Source organism: Magnolia sinica, chromosome 3 (assembly GCF_029962835.1).
Source record: "Magnolia sinica isolate HGM2019 chromosome 3, MsV1, whole genome shotgun sequence".
Lineage (NCBI taxonomy): Eukaryota > Viridiplantae > Streptophyta > Magnoliopsida > Magnoliales > Magnoliaceae > Magnolia > Magnolia sinica.
In genome coordinates, this window is record NC_080575.1 from 22,090,446 (window position 1) to 22,109,049 (window position 18,604).

The 18,604-nt window shown below is 40.1% G+C and overlaps 1 non-coding gene across 1 annotated transcript; it reads right to left on the reverse strand.

The window, feature by feature from the left end:
• Window positions 1-18,157: 18,157 nt before the first annotated feature.
• On the reverse strand, window positions 18,158-18,264 carry LOC131241640 (small nucleolar RNA R71). Its single transcript, XR_009169200.1, has one exon. It is a non-coding gene; the product is annotated as a small nucleolar RNA R71 (small nucleolar RNA).
• Window positions 18,265-18,604: the final 340 nt, after the last annotated feature.

Sequence of the window (18,604 nt, forward strand, 5' to 3'; positions counted from 1 at the left end):
TTTTGGTGAGCCGATGCCCTGCACTATTCAATATTATGATTTTTTAGGCCTGAACCCAGCCCATTGACGCCCCTAGACGCCACCCTTCATTTGCACACCCTAATGGGCTTGTGAAATCTACTCTTATTAGATGTGTGATACCACTTTAGTCCCAAGGCTAAAAAATGAAGTTGACATGTGATTTAGGTGTGCCACACCAAAGAAAACAATTGAGAGTAAGACACATCACTATTATTTTATTATTATTATTATTATTATTTTATAATTGGTGGGAGAGAGACATCCACTATTGAACCATTTCAGAGAGAGACATTCACTCTTGATTTTTATACGGCCCACTGTGACGATTATGAAATCCATTCCAACCATTAGATGCCACACAAAAATTTACACTTGAGGCAAAAATATCAGGCCCATCAATGATTCATGTGGGCCGCACCAAGGGAAAAAGTTTGAAAGGTAAGGGTTACCTTGTACACTGTTTCCAATCGTGTGGCCCATTTGAATCATGGATGGAGCTGATTTTTGGGCCTTGGACCTAACAAGGGGTGACACCCTTGATTGTTGGGGGCGGACTTCAAATAAATGTGATGGTGGGGCTCACCCAAGCCGCTAACCACTTTGATCACATGCCGTCCCCCACTTCCGTTAAAAGATGTAATGGGAGGTAGTCTAGTGATAATTACTTCTATTAATAGGGTACCCCATTGAATATATGTTTTTTGGAAAAGTCATTAGAATGTAAATTACATATTAAGTAAGTAGCTTTTTGTAAAATTCCCTCTTCCAATGCTAAGTAACTGTTTTTGTTACACGCTGATCCATAGCTCAAGTGGTTGACTGAGTGAAAGATACTTCGTTCCAACACTGAGGTCTTTGGTATCGATCCCTAGTAGGGGCGGCTTACAGTGAAGTAACAAGCTAACATTAAAAAAATAAAATAAATAGATAACTGTTTTTGTTTTCCACCGTTGAATCTCGCTGTTCCGAAAACATCTAAATTCTCGAGCACATCAGTCAAATCTGAACCCTTGAAATAGTGGGACCATCCAAATTTCCATAAAATCGATTTTATCAATAGATCATGACCTCTGAACAATGGACGTTTGTTTGTTCGTTGAATCTGGACCGTCTTTTGGTACCTTTTGTTATTGCCGTCCATTAGGTGTCCACAATCCACTTTAGAAACATAACTTTTGGTGCACTTTTTGGGCTATAATCCATCCATGGTGGGTCCCATCATTTGGGTGGTTAGATTTTGATGTGCATGCATGCCACGTGTACAGTCTGAGGCGCAATACACGGAAACGTATAATTTTCGTTCAGACGCATTTTCCACGTGCCCCTCTCCACGCGCACATTTACACGCAGCAGACGTGCCAACCTGGCAAGTGCACAGGACATCTGAGCCGTGAATAAAGTGGACCCTACCATTAATACTACATATATGAAAAATCACTCTAATATAAACCTTTTACGATGATGTGGCCCATTGGCAGTTCATTTGAAACCGTCCATTCCTTTCATGCAGGAACGGCCCATTTAACGAGTTTACAAGCTTGATTTTTACATATGGTCATCTTCAATCTGTCGACCACCTTATTAGATGGTCAGGACTCAGATGTCCAACAGACAAGTCAGGTTAGCACGTGTGCTGCGTATGGGGCTAGCAAAAGCTCTACGGCCCAAAGTCCAAACCGTGTAAAACTCGAGAGATGATGCAGTAGAGCCGGTAGAACAGGAACAAAGGCTCTATAGCAATCTCTCTACAGCCGACGTGGAAGGTAGATAGATCAATCGGAACCGTTCATCTGGTGATATCTGTCATAGATGTGCTAATTTTCACAAATATCACGTTCTAGATAATCTCAACTATCATTTCTCATCACTTTCCAGCACTTGAATGTAGACTATTAACTAATCTCGTTGGCTACCGTTAATTTAAAATCCACTGATCAGATGGATAGGATCATCTGATGAATATATATTTTGAATACTATGCTATCCCCAGAACATGAAACTAAATGGACGGTCTCGATTGATTCAAAAACCTGCCATATATTCTGTATCGAGATGGATCTACCATATTCCAGTCCTACATACTATACCGTATTATCTCCCACGGAAGAAATTACCCCATTTCCAACGGCTTTCGCTGACCAATTCCGGCCCCGCCCCACTCTCCCCAGGGAGTGGATCCTCAACCGAAGTTTCTAGAAGTTGACTGTATGCTACTAACGTGCGCATGGTGGGAAGGCCATTGAGGAAGTCAAATTGAAAGGTGTGGCCCTCCAACGAGATCACCGATTTCTAGAATATAATCCGTGATAATGATCTTGACCTTTGTGTATGGTAAGTGGAATTGGAGGCCACCTCTCCCACACTAATCAAGCAATGGAGGAAGTGGGGCCCACTTAATCAAGATGCACTGAGATGCAATGGGATGTATAGATGGGGTTCATGGGTCCATGATCCAGGCTGTTGATCTGATGGGACTGATCAGTTTGGATGGGTGATTGATCCCCATTGATCAGTGGACTACAGATGGACGGTTAGGAATAAATCTCAGCAATGGGGCTAGGAATAAAAAAGGCCAAAGAGTTTTTGACTAAATTACTCTATTCTAGAATGTTAGTGCGTCATCCAACATGTATAGTGGGTCCCACTGGATCGAAAATGTAGATGGACGAAAACCATTGGCTCTAGTTGCACTGATTGATTGGTAGGTGCATCAGGAAAAAAAAAAACTTGTTCCTCTGATGCATCATGACTTAGTAATTCCTCCATGGTTGAAACTTACTAATAAAAATGAGGGAGAAGTAGGCCCCACTTATGTTGAATTTTTGGGAGTTGTTGTTGGATGATGAGACCCTCTTAACCCTAGCCATTTGTGGTGGAGATCTCAACAAATCTGCATTTTGGATTGCTAATTAAGCTTTTAATCAGTTTAATTTTGTATTATAATAATTATTAATGATATTTATTTTAAAAATCATCTTTGAACTATTAAAAATCAAGATTAAAAAGAGGATTAACATTTCCCAAATGAAATATCTACCATTGGATTGGTGGGTTAAATAAAAAAAAGGGAATTAACAATCCCATTACAAGATATATAAGATAATCCAAGAAAAAAATTTATTGAACAGAACTCTTTCATTGTGATCACTAGTCTCATGACACTCTTCATTTGAGTGAAAATCGACAACCTCGATTTCGTTCTTCTCCGTCATCGAATTTGGTGGGACCCACATTTCCATCACTATCGCATCCGCATTTGATGGCGATAAGAGTCATCGATGACTAGGGGCAGATCAATTCCGAATCGCATGACCATCTCCAATGTTCATTGATGAGTGGAAAAGGAAAATTATCCATGAAGATGACTAAATCGGGAGATGCCACTTGATCGGCGCCATAGGAGGTGGGCTACTTGTATGATATCAACTATCTTTCTTGTTTTACTGATAAAAAGCTGCCACGTGTTGGCATTGCGCACTTAATAATAACTAAATTGTTCTTACACCCGATGATATCTTTTGTCCCTTATTCTTTACTGACACATCACTTGTCAAAAGAAAAATGATGCAGAATCGCATTCATGCTTGTAGAAAAGACAAAGCGACGAACTGCACATAATCATAATTCACGTGGCATTATAAAAGATCCACTGAGGTAAGAATCTTATTACAAATCTAGGATATCCATGGTAAGGTCGTCCCTCACAATCCTTCCAAAATGGGAGATCTTCGCAAAGATGTTTGGTGCTTTCACAATAATTATGAAGATTCGATAATAGGATTAACATCAGAGCAGATGGGAACCATGAATTGGGTATCGATCCAAACCTAACAATACAGATCTTATAAGATCTATAGATCTTCATGACCATGCTGAGAGGCTAAGATGATTATGGAACAATTGAGTATTGTGGCTACTAAAAATCATGAATCGACAGGAATACCAACCTAGGGTTTTACCACCTCCCAAAGTTATAAAAGGAGAACGCGATGAAGAACTATAGGCTCACACCAAACACTATCAATCTATACAGTGTAACGTTGCATTTTATCTTAGCTTAGTTTTTAGTCTATTTGCTTCTGTCCAATCACGCTGCATACTGTTTGAGGCTTAGGTTAACTTAAATCACTACTATTCATCACCATCGTCACAATAAGCTTAGAAGTAGTATAAATATCTGCAACCTTCCATTGTTAAATCCTGATCAATCAAGTCCCTAATTAGAGATCGAACCTTGGTCACATCCTTTTGACCAATTGTCTAGATCATTTGTCCACACGGGCATTTAGGGTATTTATATCTCGTTTTACTAGAGTTTATTTTTTTCTGTCAATTGTATTTAGCCTTAATTACACATAAATAAAATCAACATTATTTTTAGCCTCTTTTGTTATGAACTGTTCATCTTTATTCTATTGAGAAATACATTAGTTGTAATTATTGATGAAAAAAAGTCTTTGAAATACTAGGCAAAAAGAATCCATTTGGAGGGAATAACCCATACATTTTTACAAATTGCCCGATCGATGCTACAACTAGTGGTTGAGAGAATGACCGAATCCTTGAATTTGGTCTTAAATCACCCATCTTAATGCGGGGACACCAATGTTCAATCAAACTTGAGTCAAGTATGACTCTATCACACTTGCATTATCCAAATTACACATGTTAACTGAATATAGACCTTTGCTAACTATTGTAGCCTCGTGTTTGATTGAATTGCACAAGCAGCAACTATACATATCTTATCTTAATCATCCACAATCAAGATTCCTTTGTGGACATGATTAAGAAAACCCATTTTCCAATTGAGAAAGGTCAAAAGGCCCTTTAAAAAAAAAATAAAAATAAAAAATTCTTTACAAAAGAATTAGTCTTACTTGTAAGTGCCTCTTAACACTAAAATAGACTAATTAGGTTAATCACAAGTTATTAAAATAAGATATCTCTTACATAAAAATAAAAAAGTAAAATGGCGCATGTGCTTAATAAGGATGTATTTGCATCCCTTAGTTGTGTTTGACCTACATCCATTGACATTTTAGATAAGAGAAAAACTTTGACACTCTGGCAGTGTGGTGGATGATATGCTGGCTTATAAATCCCTTAAAAAGTGCATATTTGGCATACATGTAATTTCAAATAAACCATAGTTTAGATGCATCAGTAACAAAAAATAAAATAAAATTATGCCTTTCTGATTATCTTACTATTTGTTTTAAGACATTCATTGAACAGTTAAGAATGGAAAATATCCAATGATCCTATTAAAAAGAAAATGTCTATGAATAAGAGATTAGGATTGTGCAACTAATCTAATTTTGGACTGTAACCTGGTGAAAGTCAATTTGGTGGGTTTAATTGGAGTTAATGTATGCTCTTTTAACCCTTTAAATGTGCATGTGTATGAAGCGTTGTGCAAAGCTGGAGTATCAAATAACTACCCTTTTAGATACATCATATATGTCCATGTTTGTCTCAGTCAGCTTAAGATGTGACATGAGCTATGGGCTGGTGTATCAAGGTGCCATTTGTAAGAAAAAGGGTGCAAACGCCGAGTTATATATATATATATATGGGTGGGGGGGCATTGTGATGTGTTGAACATCTACACTGTGCACTTGATGGGTACCCTTTAGGTTATATGATATCCCTAAAATCAGCTAGAACTTAGGTGGGTCATACCATCTAAAATCATGTGAAAACATGACTAAAACATATAAAATTACTTGGTGGGGCCCACCTGAATTTTGGATGCATCTTAAACTTGGTTTGACTCCTTATCCAAGTGGGACACACACAATGGATGGGCTGGATTTGTGAACCACATCTCGGTAGTCTCAATAAATGATTATGGATGTTTTAATAGGAGGGTAACCCCTCTCAACTGTTGCATGAGGTGTGGCCCGCTCAAGTCATGGATTGACTAGATTTTTAAGTCCGTGTCCCACCATGGAATGGTTCATATGACTGATGGGGTAGATGTTCGACACACATCATGGTGGGGGCCACACAGCTCGACCTCACGGGAAGTTCCCATGAGGTTGACATCATAGTACCATTTCCGTATATATATATATATATATATATATAGAGAGAGAGAGAGAGAGAGAGAGGGGCCTGGTAACATAGGTGGAGCTCTATGGGCTCATTGTGATGTGTGTTGAAAATCCATGCCTTGAATAGGATGTACCATTCCATAATGGACCATGCCCTATAAATCAGGTCAATCCATGACTTAGGTGGTCCACACCACAGACAACAGCTGAGAGTGGTTACCCACCCATTGAAACCTTCATGATCCTTCACTGAAACGTGGTTCAGGCATCCAGCCCATCCATTGTGTGCGTCCCACTTAAATGGGGAGTCATATCAAGTTTCAACCGTACCCAAAACTCAAGTGGGCCGACAAAGTAGTTTTAAATGTTTTATGCATGTTTTCCCATGGTTTCAGATGGTGTGGCCCATCTGAGTTTCGGATATGTCTAATTTTTTGTTTTTACGCATCCCATAACTTAGAGGAACCACCAAATGCACGGAGCGGCCCATCACACGTCACAGTGGAGCCCACAGAGCTCAACCTTATAGAAATTAAACTCCCATGATGTCAACCTCATGGTATCATTTCTCATAGAGGGAGACGCTCACACACAACTAACTTCTTTTGTGTGAGAACTTGAAGGTGCAAGTGAGCCCATTTCTCTTATGTGGGTTGTAGGCATTCTACTCAATGCAGATCTATAACAACCAAATGCGCTTAAAGGTTGTAGCAACCATAAGAGTAAAACTGAGTGAATCAAAACTCAGCAGAGTTAGCTCGACTTGGAGAGATTTTGAGACGAGTTGACTCAGTCCCAACTCAATAAGACTTGTTGAGTCATAGTTAATAAGTAGAAAGAAAATAGTGAATTTCGAACACAACTGTAATTAAGAAAGCGAACGTTTATAGCCAATGCTCCAAATAATCTTCGTCTGAGTCCTGTAATTTTTGTTCCCGATAAACGAAACAAGTCTCTGCACTATTGGGCCCACCGAGATGTGGTTCACGGATCCAGACCATCTATTGTGTGCGTTCCACTTGGATGAGGGGCCAGACCAAGTTGCAACCGCATCCAAAACTCAGATGGGCCCTACCAAGTACTTTTATATGTTTTAGACATGTCTTCACATGGTTTTAGACGGTATGGCCCCCTTGAGTTGCGGATATTGCTGATTTTTGGGATATCCCATAACCTAAAGGGGACCAATCAAATGTACAGTGTTGATGTTTGACACACATCATAGTGGGGCCCACACAACTCGACCTCATGGGAAGTTCCGACGAGGTAGACCCCCACCTGCCAAGTAATGGGCCAACTTAAACAAGTGTGTTGTAAGTGAGCCTCACCATGATGTGTTACTGTGATCGACTCAGACAATTCAGCCCGTGATGTCAATTGAATTGTAGGGTGAAAAAAATATGACTGATTTGTGATTTACTGGGCCACAAAACAGAAAACAGTGGGGGAGGAGAAGCCGACTTTTGAATTTTTATGGGGCCACCATGATGCTTATGTGAAATCCATTCCATCCATTAATTGCCTTGTAGAGTTTAATGCATAGAGACCAAACATTAGACCCATACATGATGTATGTGGATCACACCAAGTGAAGTGATTTTGATAGTAGGCCACTAAAATTATAGATGTCTCTGATGTTGGACAAATATGCCTAAATTATCATATCGACATATTATGGTTGGAGTGGATTTTACATACATGTCACAGTGGGCCCACATCCAGTTGACCCAGTATTGGTTGGGACTTTGTCCCGGGTTATGGATTACATGCTGTGAAGGCCAAGCCACCTAGCAGCTGGTTGATGCTCGTGCGTCTAACAATGATGTATGTGTTTAATCCAAGCTGTCCATCCATTTTTCCAGCTGAATGCATGGCATGATCCAAAAAATGAGTTAGATCCAAATATCAAGTGGACCATGCCACAAGAAAGATTGCTGGAAAGTCCACCATTAAAAAAATTCTTTGGGCCAATGTAAGTTTTGGATTAAGTTGATATATGTGTTTTCCCTTCATCCAAGTCTGTGTGACCTAATCAATATGTTGGATGGCAGATAAACTGTATCTAAGAATTTTTAATGATGGACATTTTCATGTGGTGTGGTCCACTTTAAATTTAGATCTTACACATTTTTGGGATCATCCCATAAATTAGGCTAGAAAAATAGATAGACAGCTTGGATTAAATATATACATCATCGTTAGACCCACTAGAACCAACCAGTAGCAAGGTGGTTAGTTACCGAGAGCGTCAGCATGCAATCTAAGTCTCTGCGCATCCAGCGCATCCCAACCACTGCTGACTACTGAGTTGGCCAGGGGTTGGCTAAAGTTAATGTTCATTTGAAATCAGTTCCACCCATAAGGTATGTGACAATAATTTAGTTGTAGGGATAAAAATTCAGTGACATTTATAATGTTAGTGGGCCACATGACCAAAAATAGAGTAGGGGATGCCCACTATAAAAACTGTTTCAGTTGGTGTGACTCGTATGAATTACAACTCTAGTTACTTTTTAAGACATACTACTAAATTTCTATTACAGACCTGATGATTGGGGTGGATTTCTTGAATGCATCATGATGGGGCCTAATCCCAGCCCAACCTTTTTACTGTGTTGGTTGGTGCGCAAAATATCTCATGCAGTAACGTGCGCACGAGACCGGGAATCATATATATATATATATATATATATATATATATATTTGCAAGATTGGGATGTATGGGTTTTCATCTAAACCATATACTTGATGGGCCGCATTATGGACGCCTATACCAAAAATGTTTTTGATTGAAAGATCCTAGCCATGAAAATTTTTTGGTGTTTTGGTTGATGGTAGGCCATTACTGTTCTAATCTGTACTTTATTCCTAAATCATGTTTTTGTGGACCATCAATTGAGATTTAGGAGTGTCCCATATGGGAAAGTTTTTGTAGCATGGGTCATCCACTGTGGGCCCACCGTATCAATGGTGGATTTAGAGAAGTAGTATAGTCGTGTTACATAGTATGTAACTTGAATAGTTTCCTGATGCGTCGCATATTCTGTGCAAGTGGGTCCACGGTTAATTGATCTAGGGTGCTGATATCATGGGATGCATTGCAGATGGAGCGTGGACCAAATATATTTCAGACTGAAATATCACATCCCTGGATTTTGGCCAATGGATGTAATTGATCATGGAGGTACGTCCACATGGGCTTGCAAGGACAAGGGAGATGTGAATAACAGGCGGTGGCAGTGGCTGGCTGTGGACCCTCCGATGCTTGAGTTAGGTTGATAGAGTTGATCAAAAACTAGAATTTTTGACCTTACCTCCTTTCGTGTAGCTTACCTTTATTTATAGGGTCATTGGATGGTTCTAAAATCATCGTGCCTTAATGGAATACGTTGGAGAGTCTTCGTTTAGATGTGAAACTACTCCTGAAAATGTCACCAAGCCAATTTTAGTCAGCATAATCTTCGACTGAGATCAGGTCGAGCCCCCCTCTTCCGAATTTGGGGTGTGATCCCCTCCGAGTTACTTATACCATCTTGGAGGTGGTCGGTCGGGTTAACTCGGAATGTTGGAGAGCTTGGATCTCAAGCTCCTTGCATTATGGGTCCTTTGCCCGCATTGTACATGCTCCTGGTGAGATGAATATTTCCCCATCAATATCTGTCCTCAAACATCTCAGCTCGGGGGCTCATCTTTACATTAGGGAGACTGTGCAAGGGACTTGCTCATTCTGTATCTGAGCCCTGTGTTATGCAGCTCGGCTCATAAACTATTCTTGGACCTTTGATTACCCTAGTTCAGAAGGGCTTCTCTCGTGGTTAGTCAGTCATTCTCCCCGGATAAGGGACCAGTTCAGTTTTTCCCACCACACAATCTATAAAATCTTTGGCCTTTTTTCCCACCGCATTACTTTATTTATCTGAACTGACTATGTGTTGGACCCTGATCATTGTGTCAGTAACCCTGGAATGTATCTTTTATAAATAACCCTTGTCAACGTCGGACCACAAGATCAACTGTCTGGATGACCGAACTATGGGCTCCATTTGTGGTTTGTATATGAATTCGGACAGCACCACAGTGGCGTCCAAGAGACCGTACATCGAGGCTGCGTTTGGATGCCCAAATTAATGGATCGTATTCCTCTTCAACACCTTTACCGGTGCGGAAAATATCCAAGCTTCATGGGGCCACCATGTTGAATATGTAAAATCCACTCCGTCCATCAAGTTCTACCCTCAATTCTAGGCCAAGGTTTAAAAAAATTAGCCAGATCCACAGCTTAAGTGGGCCACACCAAGAGGAAAAATGGAGATCGAATGCTAACCATAGGTTTGTATGTCAGGCCATAATAGTGTGTATCTTTCATCAAAGCCGTTAATCAAGCGTAAGTCATCCAGATGAAGTGAATATACAAAAATCAGCATAACCCAAAACTCAGGCCAATGAATAAATTTTACATTGTTCCCATTCTTGTGGGCCATTGGAGTTTCCTATTCGACTGATCTTGTTTTCTGTACGGTTCAAATGAGGGTTGGCCATTGGAGTTTTTCAAAGGACTGATCGGTTCTAGGAGCTTATTTTACATTGTTCTCATTAGTGTGGGCCATTAGAGATTTTTATTGGACTGATCTTTTGTACGTATGGTTCAAAATAAGGATTCTCAGCTGATGGAGCATAGTCGTTCCGATGATCTGAACTGCACACATGGTTGTTAATAAGATGAGGAACATGTCCCTGGGCCCTTTATAAGTCATACCATGTGCCAAGTTGACATATATACGTGTGTCAGATCAGAGTGGCTCATCATGTAGGCACCGCGTAATAGACTCTCTGCCCTAAAATCAGGCGAGCCCACTCATTAAGTGGGCCACAATGCAGAAACAAGTGAATGGCTAAAGCATAATTTCTTATTGGCCTACTAGTTGCATACATTGTAGACCACTGGATGAGTAGACCCGCTTGATTTTAGGATAAGCATCTTGTTAGTGGGCCAGCTTGTTGTACTTCATGTCTTAAACCAAGTCAGATACATGGTTTGCCGATGGCATCTGCAAACTGTTCCATGTCATCTTCAATGACATCGAACTATGCTCAATTCCATCAAGATTTTTCGAATTTTCTTCAGTCACTCACTAGATTAACTAGGCATTTTTTCGATGCCATCAGTATGTGTTCGATGACATCGAGGCTTAATGCAATCAAAGAAAATCGGATTTTCCGGTTTTGTCTGTAGACAATTTGGGTGTTAGTTCGACGCATCGACATGGCATCATGTCGATGCTATCAAAGGATAAGTTTTGATGACATCGAAGTGTATTCGATGCCATCGAACTATTTGGCACAGATTTACGCAGAACTGCGATTTTGTAGGATTTGTTTCTGATTTTGCTTGGGATCCTTCTATAGGCTATATATATATGGGTGTAAGCGGGATTGGGAGGTACAACTAGGGTTTCTAAATTCGTCCAAGGGTTTCAAAGGGTTTAGTAAGGGTGAGATTCGAGGTTGTTCGAATCAGGTAAGCCTTCTCTTTATAATGTCTGTTTTCATAGTGTCATCTGTCGCTTTGTGCCATGGTTTTTTTCCCAAAAAGTTTTTTCCACATTAAAATCTGTGTGCTTCTCCTTATTACTCAGTTCTTTTGCATTGCTATCTTAGTATTGAGGGTCAAATATTGCATATTAGGCCCCAGTTATTATCTAATTTTATGAACATGATACTGTTTAACGCCCTATTTTAATAATGTTTGTGCTGCAAGGTGAATTTAGAAGCCTGGACTGAAAAAGGGTACTAAATGCATGAATTTAATGCTCAGAAATCACCAAGGCAAGGGACGGACGCTAGGGTACCGAGATCGAAGAATGTACACACCAGAGATCTGATAAAATCAAGCAATTCACGCTAAAGAGGCCTGAAAATCGTCCAGAATGCAAGATCACAGGGTTCCTACTATCCGTTCGGCTCGAAACTTTATATTTGGCCTAAGGACCATAAATTAACCGTACGTCAAATTTCAGCTATTGTATCCTTGTGGAAGTGGCTCAAGGGACAGATCAGCCCATAAATCATCAATTTGGGGCCCACTTGATATGTGGATATGCTTCAATTTTGGTCTTAACCCCTTAAATTAGATGAGAAAATAGATGGACGGAGCGGATTTCTCATAAAACATCACAGTGGACCCCACATGAAGGGCTGCGTGTGCACGGACGACACACCGACGCCTCACCAGATCGCTAGTCTCGGTCAAAGACGATTGACCCGCCTCTTTCTAAAACAAAAACTGAAATCGCCATTGTCTGCACGTCTGGATGCTAGGACATGTAGTGGGCCATCCAGATCGATCCAGATGGCTGATCTGGACCGTTCATTGCTCTCGGGGGTGGCCACTACCATAGCCATGCTCTCCTTCTGCTCCCATGCACGTGTACACATGAAGATCACCGTCAAACGCAGGATGAATGGCGGGATAATTTGATGTAATGGGCAGCATCAAACTCGACTAAAACCACCCATTCCCCACTGGTTTTTCGCTAGGAATTCAATGGACGGGGTGAATTTCATCGAAAACATCACTGTGGGGCCCACCGAACATCTCAGCGTAAGAAACGTGCGCACGGTCTGCGTCCGAGAAAATCGGACATTCTGGGAAGTTGTGCGCCACCGTCCGTGATCGGATCAGTAATCTGAACCGTCCAGAAGTTCAGTAAGGGGTCCATGACTCTAGCCATGAAGACCAAACAGAGGTTAGGACGATTGACTGTCCCAAAATCTCCACCAAACGCAACTCAGTTTGCGTTTTTCCTACGCATGCTGTTGCGGTTTCGCAGATCTGTGTAAAAGCTCTCCACCGACTTCTCCAGCCTCTCCATCGCCCTTTGCTCTCTATAAAAGGGAGAGAGAAAGAGAGAGAAAGCATGCGAGGAAGCCGTGGACGTGAACGTGAGCAAGAGGGAGAGAGAGATTGAGCGTGGAGGCGACAGTTTCGGTTTTCTTCTTTCTTCTTCCTTGTTCTTTCTTTCTTTTATGTTTTCTAAGATTTTTAGCCTCATCATGTCTATGACAGGCTAAACCTCTTAGCTAGGGCTAAGAGGTGAAGCTTGTAGCGTGATGGGAGACTTTTTATTTATGCCTTTTGATTCATGTTTAAACTGAACTAATTTTGATTCTAGTTTAATCATAAGGAATGCCTTTAGTTTTTAATGGTTTGTTGTGACTTAAATTACAATGGATCTGCGATATCTTTGGGTATGTTCTTTACATTAGTGAGATTGTGAAGATGGGAAGCCCTATTGTTCATCATCGTCTAACGGGCATGGTTGGATGACTGAAGCCTTCCTAATGTTCATAACTCTCTTAAATTGGATGTGGATTGGTTAAATTCCGTTGTTTGCTTTGTCTCATGGGCATGGCCTTGTGATGGAATCAATTCTAATTCTCATCCTTCTCATCTCTTGAAAACTGAATCAAAGGAAGTTCATAGTTGATTTTTAATGTTGTATCTTCCAACTGGATGAAGATAGGACTCTGATTTCAGTTGTGTTCTTAAATCAAGCATAGATCTCCCTGATCTCTACAAGTGGATCCTTGGCACCCTAGTTTCCCACTTTTGAATTTTACAAGTTTTAGTTAAAGTTATTCATCATTATTCCCTTAAAATTCCTTGATTTAGATTACATCTTTGCCTAGTTCTAGTTCGAGCTACGTTCAGATTGCGTACAAGGTTCAATCCCTGTGGATTCGACCTTGGTCTTACCGAGATTATTATTACAACAAAACCCTATACTCAGGGTGTGAACAAGTTTTTGGCGCCGTTGCCGGGGATTGACGGTTACATTTTGCTGAGATTAACTCATTTTAGAATTAGGTTAAGATTAAAGTTTTTTCTAGTTCTTAATTATAGGTTTAGGTTTTTTTATTTGATTTTTAGAAACTAACCTAACTTTCCTATTTTGTAGGACTTTGATATAGACTTTCTAAATTGGTCTACTTTTTCTATTTTTAGGATTAAGTCATATTTTCTATCTTTAGAAACTTTCTATTTCTAGGTTTTCTTTTATTTTTAGAAACTAACTTAGTTTCTAATTCTAGGTTTAAAACTTTCATAATTAGTTTTTAGAAACTTTCTATTTTCGGTTTTTAGAAGTCTTTCCTTTTTTAGAAACTAGTTTACTTTTTATTTTTAGAAACTAATTTTTTTTTTTTTTTGCAGGATTTAACTTAAGGACTCTAATTTGGTAACTTCTTTCCAACTCTTCTCTCTTTCTATTCCTAGATTTCTACTTTTTTCTTCATTTTTTAGGTTTAAGTTTAGAATCTAAATTGAGTGCTGCGAGTGTTTCATGCCCAAGTGGGTCTATGATTACACTCGACGTCTCTTGATTGAAGGAAGATTGGTTGAGGGGTTGACTATCCATCGCAGGCTAGACACCACTCGAAATCCCCAGAGTTGATTAAGGTTATGGCCGCAAATTAACTGGTCAATCAACCAGAGGGACCACCTCCACCTAGGGTTGAAGAAGCCCAAGATGAGAATGAGGTGCATCAAGCACCCCCACCTCGTACTTTACGAGATTATTTACAACTGGCGGGGGTGAGCACACCCTCATGCATAATTTTTCTAGAAAATTCGGGACACATGAATATTAAGCCAGGGGTGTAACACCCCGGATTTTCAGGGGCTATGTAGGAACTCGATCTTCAAGTTCTCGGGTGTCACTTATATCTTAATTATAGTGATTTGTACATAAATCAGTTTAAATGAGTAATAAAGAAATCGGCTGGAACATAAACCACAACCACAACTAATCTACTGAAATAAAGGGGGCTAAGAAACACAAGTCTACAGGAACATCAAACGGGTCGCACAAGGCGTCGCCCGACAAAATTTATATGAGAAATGCCCAAAAGAAATGGTACACTAGATCCATACTCAACAACCCATAAACAACCCGCACAATCTACGGTAATCCACCCATAAGCTGGAAATAGGAAAGCTCCTCTTCCTTATCCATGCTCACCCCGCTCGGCTCGTCGAACTCCACCTCACCTGCATCTAGTAAAGGATCTGCTTGGTGTTTTAAAACACCGTCCCAGAGTGGGAGTGAGTAGCTAACTCAGTGGGTGCCATTAGCTATAAGTTACATCAAATAACAATTCCATGATGAATTTAATGAAAAACAGACATTCATAAATCACTAACTAGTCTTTGTTAATGTGTATACATGAGTTCTGTATGATGCATGACCTCACCCACCACACTCCCTCGAGTGACTTCGTCTCACGACCGCGCATGACCAACACTCCCTCATTGCGACCTCAACTGCCGAGTCGCCAAATCTTAGCTAATACGAGGCATGAATAATGTTAGCCGAGTATTTAGTTAATTCTGTTCATTCAACAGGTTGGGGAAACTGGTACACTCTGACGATATTAATACCCTAATCCATTTGTGAGGCCCGGACCCCACAATGCTAGGACCTCGCGATCCTTAATCCCATTGGGGTCCCTAACCCGGATTACAAGCATGTGGGGAGTGCTGGAAAGCAGGATCACTTGCGGTTACTACAGGAAGGCTCGTCACCCCATCGTAGGCTGACAGCTCGAACACAGTATCTTATTCCACCATGCTCGGCAAACAAGACTGTGGATCAGTTTTCAGCTGTTGTCAGTGGGCGTCAGTGGGTGATGGGTGTTCCAGGTTCTAAACAAGCGTGAGCAAACATGGTTAACAAGCATGGTTCAGTCGGTGTACTAGACTGCCCAAGTTCAGGCGAGCACGTAATGCACGACATCAGGTGCAAGTAACCCATATAGTCCCACTACTGTCACCCATTCGTGTCCGCCCAAATCAGTTAGTCTGGTCACAGGGCAGTCCAACCAATGGGACTACCCTCACAATTCTCAGTTCTTGACTAACCCAGAAAATGGGTTGTATTCAATATCACTTCTAAGCAACTAAGGATTCATCTTCAAGTACAGATGGAATTATGCGTACAATACATTAAGTATAAAATTTCAGGATATTAAGATGAATGGATCTACTCTTAACAGCATAAGTTAATCGTGTGTGTGTGTAGTGCTGGATTTTCTAAGAGGCAAAGGATAACACATCACTCTTAGTATAAATATCGAACAAGAAATAAAACAATTATACATGCTACAGAGAAGATCAAGCAAAAATCGGATGTGAAATGAACATGTAACACCAATTTCATGCCCAAACGAATTGAAGACCAATCAAACATCAATTTATCATCGCATGCGTGTTGGGTAGACCTAGCATGTAGGTTCCTAGCTATATTTTCTCTAAATTACTCATGCACATCAATCTAACATCTACAATTATTAAATTTATCATAAAATTGGTACTTGGCCACGTAAGGATAATGGTCCGTACCTTAAGAGGAGATTTCCATTCTTTGAGATCTTAGGATTTGGGGATTTGGGTAAAACCACCAATTCCTAAATTAAAATCAAGAGAAACAACATTAATGACTAGAAATCTATACTAGGTTGCTTAATTGAAGGAAAAATATACCATTCTTACCTTCGATTCTTGGCATGGGTGGATTTGGTAGAGGTTTGTAGTAGTCATCGGTTTGGTTGAGGAAATACCAACCCTACAAGTATCAAGATTTCCCTCACTCACACAAACACTCTCTCCCTTATCTTTCTCTTCATTTTCTCTCCATCTCTCTTTCTCTTTCTCTTCTCCTTCACCCAAGGTAGGGCATGAAATTCGTATGAGAGACAGGGGTGCCCAAATGAGGCCCTTTTATAGTGCCAGATTTGGTGTAAATGGCCCCAAGGATTGGGTTTTTACTATATTAGATCTATGGGAGGATTTTTAGGGCCCACTATGGGGTGTATATATTGATATACATCATATGATAGTTAGCCCTAATGATGATCTACGTATGGACATGATCGGCCTGCCATTTGGATGCGCCGATCGACAGATGTAATTAGAAGTCTATTCAACGGTCACCGATGGTCGATCGGGGCCGCGGCTATGTAGATATGAGCAGAAAAATATCCTTACTTTACGTGTGAAGTTTGGTCGTAAACTAACAGTCCGAAATTCTCAACTTTGTATAAGAGTGGACGACCCAATTCACTTAAGTTTCAACTTCTTCTTTTAAGGTATTTGCACTTCTCATGCACTCGTCCTTCGGCTCAAGTTGAGTAGTTCTGGACACTACCCGAGTCTGACTCCCGCGATGGACATCGAGCCTAGTAAGACGGACATTATTCTATAGTTTTGGAGCTAGTAGCCCACTAACGAGCGGTCTAAAGCTTGTTTGGAAAATCGGAGCATTTTTGGAATGAATTAGGTATTGAGATTTCTCGTGGGTAATGATTAATGTTTGTATTAACCATGTTCATAGTGTGGCTTATTTATAACTAGTGAAAGTGGAGATTTGGTCATGATTACTCTAAACCGTCAGTTTTAGGCTAAAAGAGTAACGAGCTTGATTTGGTCTATTAGTCAAGATCCGAGCCTTATCTGACTCGACTTTGGTTAGATCTTTAATTTAATTATGATTGTCTTGATTAGTTAGCGATGGGTCGGTTAGATTTGGGCCCTATGTGAATAAATCATGGGGTTAAATTTAATGTTCAAGTGGTCGGTTGGGTTCATTGGTTTTCTATGGTTGATCAATCTTATTTGTATGGTTCTTTATCGGTACCAACCGCTTGTAAGCTCACCTTGAGCGTCAATGGTCCGTAAGTGATGACGTGACTAGTTATAAAAAAAAATTTTAAAGGATTTTTTGTGAACCCAAAATAGCAAAAATTCGGGTTGTTATAAGGGGTGATCCAACTCATTCCTAAATTTCATGGGCTTGAGTAAGAAGATCCATATTTACACTTAAAAGAGTTTGATGAGATCACAGCCACTTTATATTTTTCAAACATGTCTGAGTACACAGTCAGGTTCAAACTCTTTCCCTTTTCCTTGAAAGAGAAAGTTAAGACGTGGTTGCAATCACTACGTCCTAAATCTATTGGCATATGGAATGATATGATAAGTAAGTTCATAAAGAAAATTTTTTTCACATCATAAAATGAACACCCATAGAAAGTCAATCATGAACTTCACCCAAAAGGAGGATGAAATATTCTTCCAATGTTGGGAGCGGTTCAAGGATCATGTCAGCTCATGCCCACAACATGGTTTTAAAACGTGGCGCATTACACACTTTTTCTATGATGGTCTAAATCTTCCATGTGCCAATTGGTCGAGACAATGTGTAACGGGAAATTCATGAATAAAAATGTTAATGATGTGTGAGACTACTTGGGTAGACTTGCTGAAAACTCATAATCATGGGACACTTACCCAAAATCAACCACCACTTCTAAGCTCACTCAATCAAAGGAAAATGGCGAAGTATACCTTCTGAAAGAGGATGATAATATCAGTACTAAAGTGTCTAATCTCATAAGGAAATTTGAGGCCATGGAATTAAAGAAGGATAAGGTTAAGGAAACGGTTTGTGGTATTTGTGCTAGCAACA